The sequence below is a fragment of the Scatophagus argus genome, chromosome 14 (genome assembly GCF_020382885.2).
Source record: "Scatophagus argus isolate fScaArg1 chromosome 14, fScaArg1.pri, whole genome shotgun sequence".
Classification (NCBI taxonomy): domain Eukaryota; kingdom Metazoa; phylum Chordata; class Actinopteri; family Scatophagidae; genus Scatophagus; species Scatophagus argus.
The window spans coordinates 12370129-12385888 of NC_058506.1; the positions used below are offsets into that span (position 1 = coordinate 12370129).

Genomic DNA, 15760 nt, shown 5'->3' on the forward strand with positions numbered 1-15760 from the left:
ACACATGCACACACACACACGCACGCACACACTGTTAGGAAAATGACAGAAGATGAAAGACGTCATGGCGCATGCTTTTCTGCTTAAGACTCAATTAAATGATCCATGCCAACACGACCTAATTTTCCCTGATACCAGCCCTGAGCTGCTTAGAGTAGACCGTGATTTCCATAATACGCTATGCATAGTGTGAAGATATACAAGTGCGAGCATGCTTTGCTTGTGTGTAGCACATATTTTCAGTTTACAACCAGATAAAAAATTTGTAAGTTTGTACATAGAGGGAAGCAGATAGACCTGATAATCCCTCTCAGTCAGTTAGAATCGACATTCAGAGGCCTCTGGCAGCCTCAGCCAGCTGCTGCCTTCAGTGCTGCAAACACTATTGTCAGATCTGCTTGTGTTCAGATAAGCCTATGAGCAAGAACATAATGGGAAAAAAAAAAAGTCCTTTCACTTTCAAGTAAAAAATATATCAGTTGAAAAGCCTATGTCAGTCATCACAGGGTCCATTTAAATCTTCCATATCTTAACCTTTTGTATGTCTTCATGTTGCATTTTTTTTCCTAAGGTCAAAACTGACTACAGCTGCTGCTTTTATCATTGATCATAATTGCATAAAACAATCAATTTGCCTTTTCTCTTGAGCAGAAATACAATAAGTCAGCTACGATGAAGTTCTGGGAAGAGACACAGAAATGAGAGTTCAGAAATAGAGAAGTAAGAAAGGAAAATAAGAGAAGTGAAGGCCAATGCCTGGCGAATGTATGGAAACCATAATGCTTTCCCAGGTCAACTCTGACATTGCACCATGTCAGTATGAGTGTTCATGAAACATCTGTGGGAAGCCGTTACATAAGCTAAACTTGACCCGGCTGCTGTTTCCTCTCCTCAGCCTCTCGCTCCACCCTTTATTTCTCATCCATCCTCCTTCCCACCCAACCTGATGAGACTTATCCCAACCCACATGCTGGCCACCCACGATCAGTAAACAAACAAAGGCCTTAATACAAAAAAATGATTTATAGATTGATCGAGCATACACAGTAGGGGAATGGGAAACAATATAACCCGCTCTTTGAAAAAAAAAAAAAACACTGTCGAAACTTAGAAACAAACACTGCATTTGGGTTTTACAACAGATGTGGGGGTTTTACTGCTGAGAACTCTTGGCTACGTTATTGCCCAGCCATTTAGTTCATCTATACATCTCTCTGTCTGGAGGTGAAAAACGTGTAGGCCAAACAAACAAAACAACACAGGGGACATCAAACCACTGCTTTTCCTCTGGCAATGTACAGTCTAAAACGTTTAGTCTCTTCATCTTTCCTCTCCCCGTGCCCTGCAGCAAAGCATGGAGGGGGGAGAAGGGTAACAAGGAGAGAGAGAGGGAGAGAGAGAGGGAGAGAGGAGGTGGGGGTGGTGGTGCTTGGGGGTGGGTGGGGGGGTGGCTCTCCGCTAAACCCACGTAGAGCTTAGAGGTGAGGTGAGGCTGGAGGCGAAACACATATGGAGGGAGGCCGCTGAGGTTGGTGCAGACACAGAAAGGGAAAGAGAGAAAAACATACTGGGGAACAGTGCTATGAATAGAAGTTTGATATGGAAAAGTGAGCAAACAGTGGAAGGAAGAATGACAGAGTGAGAGAGACGAGAGAAAGAGAGAGAGAGAGGCAATGGGGGGTCCTATTGTTGTTGAGCTTTAAGTGGATAAGTAGACATGTGCTCTGGCTGTCTCTCTTCAGGCTTAATTGAGGGAGCCGAGACAAAAGGGGAAACATAATTATTCGGTCTCTTTTTCTCCGTCTCCCGTTCTCGCTCTCATTCTCGCAGTATATTAACACACTGAGAGAGTGTATTAACACAATGGCCTGCGCAACAGCAGCCAAAGCATCATTACCATGCAGACATGCCCACTCACAGATGAGCACACACACACACACACACTGAGGAAGGACAAAGAACAATGTTGGTGAAAATAAAACTCCAAACCTCTAGAAAAACTGTATTTCATTTTGATTGACTGATTTTGTCGCTAACAACAATGTTTAAATAGCAGGACAGCTCTTGTAAAGCTCATCTCTCTGAGTTTAATGGACACAAATTCAGAGACAGAGACAGGGCTGAGCATCATACTAGGACTGGATGTTCCTGAAAACAGATCTGCTCTGGTGCTGTCAAACTCATATTGCCACATTGCCACGATTGCATCAGAAATACGCTCAACACCTTTGGGCTTTCACGACTATCACACACGCAAGCAGGTAGTTTTCTGCTGCATGCACAAGACTACAATGGTACAAAGGCAGAGATGATTCCAGTCACACACACCTGCACAATCCCAAGAGAAATGTGAGCAGGTTTTCAACTCACACACATGTTCCCACACTCTTTGGAAACATACCAAAGGCCTGTCAGAACAGCCATGGAACAGGCACACCCTACTTCCCCTCGCCAATCTTTTCATCTCTGCACCTGTCTCACGGCTCCGCCCAACATGACACACAGCTTGGATCTCTACATCCAAACCACACATGACGTGGATGCACACTACTGTACTGAACTGTAAACGGAGCCAAACAAAACCTCTCATTGTTTTTCTTTTCAAGCCTGTCATAGTCTAGACTGCATACTGGAGTGGGTGTTGAAAAGAAATTAAGAATTTGCTTACGTATCTGTACCTTATGCCCCACAATATCAAAATGACAACGATCAATATATTAGCTTGAAATTTGCTCAAGAGTATAGTAGTGAAGATTGCTGTAATCTGCACATTTTTTTTATTTTAAACTGTCTACACAATAAGTGGTCAAAAGTCAACAGCCCCAAGCTAAAAGAAACATTAAAGGTAACAGTAGCGAACAGTCTAGACACTCCTGTAACCAGAGAAGCTCTCAGCCTGAATGATATCTCTGACCTTTCTCAAACCTCCAACCTTGACCACCCCTCACCCCACGTCAAGCCTCAAAACACATGACACAGCCTGTGGACTCACCCTTCCCTTAGGGCCTTTTCTCGTACTCCCTCCCTCAGAGAAGGGAATGAAGTCACTGAGGGTAACACTCTGGGGGGCAAACAAAGGAATTTCTGGATGGTGAAAACTTCATTCCAAGCAAGTCAAAATAGGCTACCATGGGAAGCTGAAATAGGGTCTTATCAGAGCGTCTCCATGCTTCCCGACTTTGCATACACACCTGCACACATCTACAGAAGTGTACACCTGCAAACATGCATGCACATGTACACCAGGGTTTCCTTGTTGCTGTTTACACTTAGCAAACCTGCTTTGAAAGATAACAAACACACTGTGACTAACAAGTGAATAAGGACTAGGTGCAGGGAGGCTCAGTGGTCTGAACAAATAAGGATCCGGGACTTCATTTGTGAGCGTGTGTCTGTGTGCGTACAACTAGGTGTGTGTGCATTGCTCACATTTGCTGAGGAACTATATCCACCCAGGAACGAGATAACAGTCAGATATGCTCTGAAAACATACTATTGTGGAGATGGGGGTGCACACTCCGCTGCACTCCCACAGTCCCTCTGAGACGGGACTGTCTGAGACATCACTGGTAGAATTCCCTGGAAGAGGAAGATTAGCTTCTTATTCATCCTTTCGGGATCTGACAAGACACGCGCCACCCCCACCCCCCACCCCTCACTCAGCTTAAACACACACATGCATGTACACAAACAGTGTGCCTGCAAGGCTGCCGCTTAAATCAAACATTAATTTCTTTTAACTGGTGACAGGCAAATCATAATTTCTTCCTGAAGACGGCTTTCATTTTGAGGCCACAGAGGAGAGCAAAGAATAAAAACGACAGAACAAAGAGGAGTGGGAGGAAATTAGATTGTTATTCATTTACTATGGTCCCCTCTGGTCAAGATTTTGTGATGTATGGTAGAAACAAAGGAACTTTACCCCTAATTTGTGTTTAAAAAGAAAAAAAGAAAAGAAAAAACAGAAAAACATTGGGAAAGAGATAGTTATGTAGTGCAGCAGATCTGCAAAGTGACATATATAACAAATTTCAGATTTTTGGTCAGCTTCTGTGCAGCATCTGAGGATCAAGTGGAAAAGATAAAGGGCAGTGGAATTCAGTGTCAGCCAATTCACTCCACTTTACTCCTCAAGTGTCACTAACTTCATTAAATACGCTCCTCGTCTCTCTAGGAGCTTACACCGCACGCTCCTTAACTCAGATTTCAGCTGACTGCCTCTGCAGCAATGCAGTCAGGGATTACCATATTTTAAAGAAAATCCTTTGAGCACAAGTCCTCCATTGAGAGAGAGGCCCGAGAGAGTCAGTGTGTGTGTGTGTGTAGCTTCTGACGCTCTCCTCTGTAGCCGCTACTGCTACTGAGTGCAAACTCAGCAATCAGTGAGTCCCTGTACGAATTCAGAGACAGGAAACCCCATAGATTTAACCCGCCCTTTATGATCTTTAAAGATGTATGTTTTAATTTGAAGCACTAGATGATCAGAGTGCTCCATTCTCCGGTTTGTTCTGAGATGAAGGAGGAGATCAAGGCATGTAAGCTGAAATTAAATCCATCTTGGACTCCTGTTGTATTTGACTATGCCACTTGAAATCCTCTTGATAATGGAGTACAGCCATACAGTGGGGCAGACTGCATGTCATTTTTCTTAAATGATAATAAATCATTTCCCTCTTTTTTTGTCATTCCTCAATCAACACTCACTCATTCTTCCTGATGAAATAGTGATTGCGCAGATGATCGCCTCGCAGCCGTCAAAACCAATCAGTTGAATATTCATGTGGTGATTTGCTACTTCAAAACATGTGAGCAGCAGTAAAAGGAGAGGTGTTTAATTATCCAGGAGGAGTGGGACAAGACGTTGACTGTGCTCCAGATTCAGCTGGTAACTGTAGAAACCCTGAGACGCAGCCTGGGGGAGGAGCAGCTGAGAGCGTAGAAGTAAGATAAGAGGGGGAAAAAAGACGTTAAGAGAGAAGAAAACAGTGTGGACGTGGCAACGTATTTGTATTTCTTGAACTCACACGTGGGCAATGATGTGCAACTACAAACAGGCGGATGGCAAAAGGAACTCAAGCATACAAGCATGTGCATTTTTAGACCTGTTCATCTGTGGGTGTTATTAAACAGCAGATAACTGTGTCATCGGGATACAATATTAGTACGTCTTCCATCTGTCCAGGTCAATCAATTCTTGATATGTAAAGAACATATATATTATCCAAAAAATAAATAAATAAATAAATCTGTTGTGTTTTTTCTGTCGTCTGTTTTCCACTTCCTAGTCTGTTTGCACACACTGGAATCCTGGAATGTTTTTGTTTGCTGTGTGTTGTTGTCCTGTTTTTCTGTTTTATCTGAGTTGCACTGAGACAAATTCCTCTCAGCTTGGTTGACATGGCAATAAAGCAATGAAGTGGGATGGGACACACTTCTGTAAAGAGCTGTTAAGCCTGAAATAACAGAGAAGCACTATGGCTTCTTGTACCATCCTGAAAAGGGAATTCCTTTCCCAATATTTCTCATCCCTTTCCCTTAACTTGGCTATTGTGTGGTGGGTTTTTTTCACACATTAATGATTTAAATCTTTTAGTGTGATAAGTGTATCATTAAAACAAAGAAACTTGTTTGGGGCAAAAAGCAATGCACTACGTTTTTCCACATAGACACGTATAAACACCTACAGACGAACACAGACAGGTGTGAATGGTGCCAAATTGGCGGGTAATGCCTCCTGTTCCGCTCTGTGCAGACTGAAGGGACAGCGGAATAACAGGGTGGATGAGTGAGCGGGAGAGCGGATAAGAGGGTTTTAGGCAAAGGTAGACTGATTGAGGTGGGAGGTTGAGACAGGGGGATGGGATGAGAGGGTCTGAAAAAAAATATAATGGTGTTGAAAGGGGGATGAGAGGCTGTTAGAGCGGTGGGGAGCTGGTGGAATCGAGTGTTGGGCCACAGGTAGAAAGATGAATGATGTGTGGTGAGGTGGAAGGAGACATGAAAGGTAAAGAGGTGGAGTGGTGCTGATAGGTCCTGAGGGGCTGATAGAGATAGATGTTGTGTCAGGTCAAAGTGGGGCGGATGTGAACAATATGACTGCTGAGAGACTATCTGGAGAGAGATATCGAAGAGGTTATTGTCAGTGTTGTTGTGCTGAGGTGTGGCCAGACTGTCTGTAAGAAAAACAGAGATCATTTTTGAGGAGAAATGGTTTTTTGCTAATGTTTTGCTGCTAACCTCTAAGCTGTTACAGGAGTTTTAAGCTTATGATGATTCCTAACTATTCTGAAACAACGCAATGTGCAGGTATTAGCTTACTCCAGTTTTAATCAATTTGTTATAGTAATGCAAGAACAGTTAACAAAACACAAAGCAGCACTGTTAATGCTTTATTAATTAAGATTCCTGCTGAGGCCTTTGTACTACCCTAATTATTACCAGGGAGGAAGAGAGGCTTTGGCACGACTGCACAAGGACAAGAGAGAAGAGAAAGGAAGTGATAAGGGTGGAGAAAGAGCAGAGGAGGTGCTGGGGCGAACCATGACAGACTAAACCTGACAGAGGTGAGTAAGCAGGGGGAGTGGGGGAATGAGAGAATGGATAGCCACCTAAAGGTGGACCTGGGGACCTGGCAGGGGGGTGGGGGGGAACGGGTGGAGTGGAAGGGGAAGTTATCTTAGTACATCCGTGCACCTGAGTCAACAACAGGGCTTGCAAACAAAGCAGTTCCTTGAAGAAGAGAGAGGAGACATTGTGTTGCAGTGAGCGATGCCGGGTAAGAAATGTTTAGCAAGAATGTGACAGACAAACAGAAGCTCACTGTGCTCTGTCTCTGCCTCTCAGACCAACAGAGGACACAGAACACCAAAACAATACAGTATGAGCCTTCTGCACTCAGACGGTGCGATGCACTGTGGAAAGGGTTACGTTTAGATAAGATAAGGGATTAAGAATGGTAATAAAGTTACTGGCCAAATTCAAATCAAAACAAACTGTAACTCTGAACAGAAGTAGTTGAAAAATCTATTGCTGGTTCTAATCCCTAATCTATAAATACAGTCCTTTTTTTGTTTTTTGCGCTGCTGTTTACCAAGAAAAACAACCCTCCCTTTACTCGCTTCTTCATTTGTGCATCACACACACACACACACACACACACACACACATTTTTGCATACAGTAAGGTGTGACAGTTTCAGAGAATGACCTACGCCCTGAATGCTGCTTGCTGCAAGTTCTGCAAATTTAACAAATCAACAACAACAACAAACCACTGCAGTAGTCTTAATACACGCTTGATCAGTTTGTCACACGGAGGTTTTGTTTAGGTATAACTCAGAGAAGTTAAGGTTGAAACAAATTTTAATTTTTGATTAATAAGACAGACAAGATGATGAGAAAGCTGATGTTCTCTGCAGTTAGGCCAAAATAATCATGTGAAAATCAGTATCAGCAGCTGTAATTGGCCAGAATGAGTTAATTGATTAATTGATCAATCTTTTAAATATGTCAGGAAATACAGAAAAATCTAAACTTCCCAGAGCCCAACGTAATATGTTCAAATTGCTTCTTTTGCACAAGTAGAGACCTCAAAAATCTCTTTTAGATCTAGATTCAGTCTTTTTCAGGAGCCCAAAGTACAGAAATAAATGCTCTGATTTTTAGCTCCACTACAGTGAGACAAACAAATGGTGTAAAAGTTTCTTCCGATAGGTATAGGAATTATTAATTTTGGGTCATAAAAATTCCACCACGGGTAAACTAATCATTATAAATTTTAAAACAGTTATCATCGTTAAATCCCCAGCTACTTAATACAGTTTGATCACATTACTGTCCCTTTCAGTCAATGTTTAAAAGGCTTCTTGTGGCAAAAACAACAAGATCACTGAGACAAGGATGTCAACAACATGTGAGCTATGTGACATCTCTTCACTAGATGGGGTTGCAACTAGGTCAATGGGTCCATTTCCTGAGAGCTGAGCTCTTGTGCAGACTCGAGCTGGGGGTTATTGTTTGGGCTCTGAGTGACTACAGTGAATAGAGCCTCCCCTCTCAGTGCATTAGTGACCTGTATAAGCTCCACACGACTCACTGGTATCTGAGTGCAGGCCTGAGGGGACAGGACAAAGGCAACCTGACCACTCATATGCACACACGAGTCTAAAAGCTAACGCACACCAAAGGACAGAAACAAAAACACACAACCTAGCAGAAACCTCATATAGGACTCACCACAGGGTTTCTATCGCCAAAGAAACTCGATCCAAAGAGCCAAAAAAATCCATGCAGCTCTGCCTGTAAGCCTTCATCCTTGCTTTTGTCAACCCTCCTATACACATACACACATATTCAGACATATTCACATGCATATTTGCACATGCACACACTTACAAATGCACATATAGGCTTTTGAGACAGCCTTGTACAATCCCACTGCATCACTTCCAGGTCAACTAGCAGGAACGTGAAGCGTGACTCTGTGATGAGCACTGAGTTGCTGGTCAGCATTCTCTTTATGCAACTAATGTAATGTGGGGGTTTAAGGAAAGGGGGAAAAGATGGAGAATGAGCGGAGAGGAGAGAAGAGGAGAGGCAATGACCAAGTGGCCTATTTCTTCTGCTTTAATTACAGTCACGTGAACAAAAACTTGGATGGAAAAACACACTCAAAAAACACACAAAGTAGGAGGTGTTAAGATTTCCAAGCAGAGATTTAAAAAAAAGGGGAGATCCCAGGAAAGCTAAATCTCCCCAGCGCAAACAAAGCATAAAGACAATCTTTGAAGACACTCTTTGCTCTCCCACAGTAATTCCTCCCTTAAATCCCTACTCAGCACTTCACAGACAAATGTATTTCCACTTTCTCACTCTGAAGTCTGTTATGCCAGCTTCCTGTTCAGGTACCACGTCCCATCTACCGTCTCACCTCGGAAGCATGCTTCCTGTTTCCCCTAAACCACATTAACTCAGCCTCTTGCACCTTTTCAAATTGCACAACTCTGAGATGACACGTCGGCTTTATTGCACTTCACATATCCTTTGTTAAGCACTCGGTAAACAAAATGACACATATTCAACTATTCTGAATTGAGGGCACCCTGGAAAAAATATGAATATCTAACCTTGTGTATATCAAATAAGATGTAGATGTATACACGCGCACACAGACACACACACATGCTTCATCAGTTGGCAGCCTAAGCCGACGTGTGGGCTGGGACGCAACACTGATCAGAGATAATGGGCAGACATGACAGGGGTGGCAATGCTGTCACACCGAGACAGGAAGGAAAGAGGGATGATGGAGCAAGAGACAGTCAGAGAGTGATAAAAAAAAAGAGCAAGAAAGACAGAAACAGGGAGGAGGGCAAAGGAAGGAAGGGAGCAAGGAAGGAAGCATATGAGAAAGAAACACCCAATTCATCAGCAGATACAGAAGAGACAAAAGATAGGAAATTAAAGAGAGCACATGCCAGCTCGTGTCAGCTCTGACTGAGACACCCCTCCCCCCATCTGGACCCTTTCACAAATTAGAGGCATCCCCTTCTGCTTCTCCCACTCCCTTTGCGTCCCCTTCCTCCTCCTCTTCTTCTTCTTCTTCTTCTTCTTCTCATCAAGTGGTTATTATTGAGGGATCTGGCACAGAAGTTCTTCACCTGATGTTGCACACCCTCCTGCAGCTAACAACTCGTGCAGTCCTGCTCAACCAGACGAGTGGCATTACAAGTGGACGCACATAAACTAACACGTCAGCTTGACATAATGTTCACACTGACTCATTCAGCCTCTCTTGTCTTGCACCATTTCTCATGTCGTCTAAAGCTCAAGCAAAAGACTAAAGCAGGAGACACACATACACATACATATACTGTATGTAAAATCTCAGTGTCCAACCTGTTTGACTTAGCACCTGTAACAGACATGACCAGATCAACCAGCAAGTTAAAAAAAAAAAAAAAGTTAATTAGTTAATCAGTTTTGTGTAGCGGAAATTTTACTGTCTGTAAACCATCTCTCCGACCCTCAGATATATTATATCTGGGTCCACCAACCTTATTATATCAGCCACACTGCAGAGGGATTCCCCCCCTGCTATTGAATGCAACCATGGCAGAACTGGCACCTTAATTAGACACATTCTGTGAAACAAGAGAGGAAGAGAAACATTTCAGTGTCTTTCCACCCTCAGCTGTCAGTTTGGTCTTGCTTTTCCCAAAACAGACTTCAACAATATCTGTCTGCTACTGGGCTGCAAGTGACAGCAGCAGAGAACTGGCAGAGTGAGAGACACTCAGAGAGAGAGAGAGAGAGAGAGAGAGAGAGAAAGAAGACAGACAGACACACACACACACACACACTCACACACACGGTCAAACACAAACATTTAAACAGCTTGATTGCATGTGGGGAGATGGGCACTGGGGGCCGCATAAGCTCTGTATTTGCTTAACGGCAGAAATAAGCGGACCGCTGAGTCTTCTAACAACGGTTCGAAAACAAGAGAGGCAGACAGGCAAAGATGAGAGAGAAAGGAAGAGATCATCCCTTTCATGTTAATTGCATCATCCCTTTATCATGCCTGCCACATGCTCATCAAACTGCATCTTATGTACTGTATCTGTAATCATGAGGGGAGGGCGTTCGTCTGCTCTGCCACAAGGTCAGAGGACTCTTATTTATTCACTGTGGAGGATGAAGAGGTGACAGTATTTGCAGCAAGCATGAGTTCCATGTTGCTGATGGTGATTATTATTATTGTTATTACTTCCATTCATTCATATAATACATTATTTGATTTTTCTTTATGAGCCTCACATGACCAAATCAAAGGATAAGTATGAATATTTTTATTCATAGTATAGGTTATAGTGAGGCTGCAGAATATCTGTGACTGTGTGTGTGTGAGAGTGCACTTGTTTGATTAAATTAAGGTTTAGGGTTATCCTATGATTTCCGTTAGGGGCATGAATGCAAGTTATTGCAATGTCCTCCTAGGAGACAAACAAGTGCTTTAGTGTGGGTGTTTTATGTGAGGCTGGATGTGTGTAAAAGAGGACACACCTACCTATATCTGCCCTATAGCTGAGCTGACTTGAGAGTAGTGTATCAATCTGGGTCAGTATGTATACACACACACACACACACACAGAGACACACAAATTACAAACACTCATACACCCACAGGGGCTCACTTAACAGAGCCCATCTGCACCCGCCCCCCCCCTTCACACTCACACACTATATTGGCTTACTGTACACAGATGAAGCACATGGCTGTGTGGATGTATACACACACTCTTATTTGTCCGGAACACACACACGTAGTAAAAGACATAAACCTGAATGAGCAGTGTGTAACAGTGTATGAGATAATGGCTTTCCCCACTTCTTACAGCCCCCGGCTTTCGCAAAAGTCTTTGTCAATTTAGGAAAACAGCAAAAAAAAAAAAAAAAAGCACACACGCACACATTAGTTTTTTTTTTTTTTTATCTGCCGCTATAAATCCTTTCATGGATCACTTCCTCAAAACACTCTGCCAATATTCAACTTCCTCATGACAGCAACTGAAGCAATAAATGTAGCAAGAAAGATAACATGAAGAAAAGATAGATAACAAGGGAGAGAGGGAGAGAGAGAGAGAGAGAGAGGGAGAGAGAGAGAGAGAGGGAGAGAGAGAGAGGGAGAGAGGGAGAGAGAGAGAGAGAGGGAGAGAGAGAGAGGGAGAGAGAGAGAAATAGGACTAGTTCTTCTCAAAATCCAAACGAACACTAACACTATCATTTTATATCTTGGTAATAAGGCGAGTTTTTTATGATGACCACACTGTCGGGGCTTTGTGAAAGATTTGAGTGGAAATAGTCTTAAAGAAATACTACATACTAGCATTTTGGCACTGAGTTGAATTTTCAGATGGTTTAATAAAGCTACTGTCGTTCGCTTATCACAGGATTTGAATGTTTGATTCCCAGCTCCTCCTGTCCAAGTGTCTGTCCATGTGTCAAAGTGTCCTTGGGCAAGACACTGAACCCCAAGTTGCTCCTGATGGTTAGGCCAGACCCTTGACTGCTCTCAGAAAATGAGAGGCCAATCGTAAAGCACTTTGGAAAACAGTGCTAAGTAAAAGCAGCCATTTACCAAATTATGGGCATTTTGACACCTTGTCAAAAACTGCAGCAATGTTTAGCGGGTGCATTTACACTCAAATATCTTGTCTTGTTGATCATAAAGTCTATGAATGAGTGAATAACTCATTTCATATGCACAGACTTTTCTCAGTGGACCAAAATAAATACCTACAAAGGCAGTTTTTTTTCCTTCAAGAAGCATTAAATAGTGAGGGAGGAGGAAAGACAGCAGAGACTCAATGCCCTTTGACCCCTCATAATTCTCTCTGGGTGCCTAAAGATGACCTTCTGCACAGCTGAGACCTAACATCTCCGCTAACGCACACACGCGTTTCAGTGACAGATGGTAAATACGTCTGAAGTATTCAGCAGGAGGTAAAAGTGCACATTTGCAGACTCTGCTGCTTTTGTTCTCCTACCTCCTTTAACTTACAACTTGTCCCTTATCCCCTCTCTTACAAACATTCCCAGTCTTATCCTGTCTTGTTGTACTGTTGCTGTCTGCCAAGTCTTCAGTACCACACTGCTAAATGCTTGTTCCCTCAAGACTTTCAGTACCACGTACAGTAGGTCTCCCTCTTTGTCTGTCTAGTCTTCCTCTACTTTGTTCTGTAGCTGTTTCTCCTCTCCGGTCCTCTCTTAATGTTTCCACACACCACACACACAGACATAAAGTAAGCTAATGTCTTTATCAGATCCAAATCGGCCTCTCTTTGTTTTGCATTTTAAACCATTGAAGGCATAACCAGAAACTTTGATGTCTGACCTGTGTGTTTTGAAAGTGCTCAGCCCTTTAACAAGCTTTTTTGATAAGTCAGAATTGTTCTCAGTGCCTCTTATGTTTCTGATATTTCACTTAATCTCCATTAATTTAATCTCTCCTGTGCTTCTTAGGGAAAAGGACACGATCAAATACACACACTGCTACATCATGCATTACTGTGTTTGTCCTTTGAGCTGGGCAGTTTGTTCAGTGGCGGGTCAGGTGGTGCCAGTCCAGAGGGCCTTTAGGTATTTTGTTATCACCACATTGACTCAAGAAGGAAACTAGGTAATGTCCCAGAGTGAACATTAATGATTGATAAACTCCCTTCATCAGTGCAAACACACACACACACACACACACACACAAATGTATCATGTACATACATATTAACACAAAAGAACAACAAGAAACAAAGCCATCTACACATTTTGTTCAAATAGCCATCTTACGTGGGTCAGTGTACATGTGTATGTGTGTGTGTGTGTGTGTGAGAGAGAGAGAGAGAGAAAGAGGGAGACCCATCAAGAGAAAAGAGCCACCACACTAAACAGTAGCATACTGTCTTAGCAAAGGATAGAAGTCACACTCACACACAGAGACACACTGTGTAAGGAAGCATGTCATCTTCCCAAACACACCAGTATACAGAGACAGATATTAACACACACACACACACCTATATGGACCATGTACAACAAAAAAAGCTTGTCCTCTTAGAAGAAGTCACATGCACAAATTTGGACTCCTTAATGTAACTTCACCTCCTTTGTCTTTCTCAAACAAACATTAACATTCATCTGTATAGTTCACAAATGACCTAAGCATGCACAAAATGAAGCCAAGTACCTTAAAACACTGAAGCAACTCTATCCCCTCCCCTTTCTCTCTCTGTCTCTCTCACTCTCTGTCACTCACAAAGCTCCCAAAACATCCTCAAAACAAGAAATGTTTTCCCTTTACCTTTAACTGAAGCGCCCAGTGTTTCCTGTGTGTGTCTGAACAGTTAATTCCCTGTGGTGGTTAAAACACAGTCAGCACGTGTCCTCCTCTCCCGCAGCAAACAGGGGAATCCTTGACATCAGTGAGAGACGCCTCTCCCGGACTCCGCTGAAACGTTCGACTCTCTCTCACACACACACACACACACACATACTCACACATGCTCCCTCTTGCACGCCTAGACTAGACTGAAGGCTGAGGAAGAGGGTGTGTGTGCTGCTGCCTGAGTCTGAGCCCGCCCTCTTTTCTCCGGTTCTCCCCTTCTCTCCTGTATGTTCTTACCCTGCCCTCCTCCTCTTTCCCTCTCATTTCTCTCTCTCTCTCTCTCTCTCTCCAATTTCACCTCCCCCGGCTTGCCAATTGACTGCCAGCATGTGTGCTGGGTCTGTGCCTCTAAGCCTTTAGATGTCCCAGTCCTCCTTTTAATTGCTGGCTCTCTGGCCTCAAGTTCTACAGAAAAACAAAGACTCACAGACAGAGCAGACAAGCATGGGCATGCAATACAGATGCAAAAAACACTCGCCCGCGAGTAAAATACGATAGACTGATGCAGTAAATATGGGTTTGTTTATTTGAAAGCTCATACATGATTCAAATTGACACTCTATAAAGTAAGTAGGTAGGAAATGTCATCTTAAAAAATGTAACACTATCAAAATAGAGATGTGGCATAAACCAAGTGAAGGTGAGAAAGGTGCACAGTGAGCAAGAATCTCATTCCTTGGAAACCTTCCATGAGAGCAGCTGAAGCTCCTTTTATACCGTTGCTTTGCTCTTTTTTCCACCCATCTTTCCTTCACTATCTTTAAACCCATCAGGCTTTTTTGCAATAAAGGCTTTGAACAAAAAGAATAAACCCTCAAGTAGTAGTTTTTGCTACTTTTACTATTTTCTCATCTTTTGAGTATCAAGAAATCACAACCTGTAGACTTGAAGCTTGGCTCTGAAAAGTTTGCAGGCCACTCTCTCACCCAGCCTGGATTGACAACAGTTTCACTGGATTCCAACAGTTATCAAATTTTATGGCACAAAAGAAAAAAGTACTGATACCTCCATTAATAAAATGACTCAGAAAGACTCCTAAAGCACAATCAACTATTTCACTGTCCATTCCTAAATTCAGTGATTTCCAAAATGTGCCAAAATATGGGTAAATTCACAGCTTTCTGTTGTCATTATTGTTTTTAGCTATTTGTCGCTGTCATCAGTACAAGCAAACACAGGTTCATGTGACAAACGTAAATACAAACAATGTAAAGTTCAACACAATTTGGAAGTGTAAAAACAAAATATACATTCACTTCTGCAGTCGCAAGAATTCACATTTGAGACTTTCCTCACCATGTTTTGGTAAATGAAACCTCCAAGTATTTTCCTTTTTGTTACTGGTGGGTTGGAAACTCAGCAATATATGATACACATGTACACCATAGGGTAAAATTTACTTATTTGTCTAATTTAATTTAATATGATCACAGAACCCCGCGACCCTGACGGATAAGCGGTATAGAAAATGGATGGATGGATGATCACAGAAGAGTGTGTGGGCCTTTGAAGCAGCCCTGTATAGCTTGTGCACATTAATGTCTCTATCAGAAGACAGAAAGTGTGGATAAATTCTCATTTGGGATTTACTCAGCTAAAAAGAAAAAAAAACACAGTGTATATCAGTGTATAAATACACAAATCGGGGGTAATACTTACATAAAATACATTCCAATAATAAATGATTTTATTTCTATCTGGACATAATTTCTGTTCTGTATGTTCGAACAAGACTCTCTTTCAGGATCATCAAAATCATTTAACAAAATGTTTGGCTTTAGGACGCCGGATTTTGAGAGATGAGAGAAACAGGGCCGATTAC

General features: G+C 42.5%; 1 protein-coding gene across 2 annotated transcripts in view; it reads right to left on the reverse strand.

Annotated features, from left to right (window-relative positions):
- LOC124070511 (rho guanine nucleotide exchange factor TIAM1-like) overlaps window positions 1-15760 on the reverse strand; it is a 66012-nt gene that overhangs the window by 38669 nt on the left and 11583 nt on the right. The window contains exon 1 of one of the 2 annotated variants that reach the window (XM_046410469.1): window positions 13855-14095. The exons of the other annotated variant lie outside the window; for it this stretch is intronic. The gene's annotated coding sequence lies outside the window, so the exon portion shown is untranslated. Of the gene's footprint in view, window positions 1-13854; window positions 14096-15760 lie in introns of those variants that run through there. 2 annotated transcript variants of the gene reach the window in all.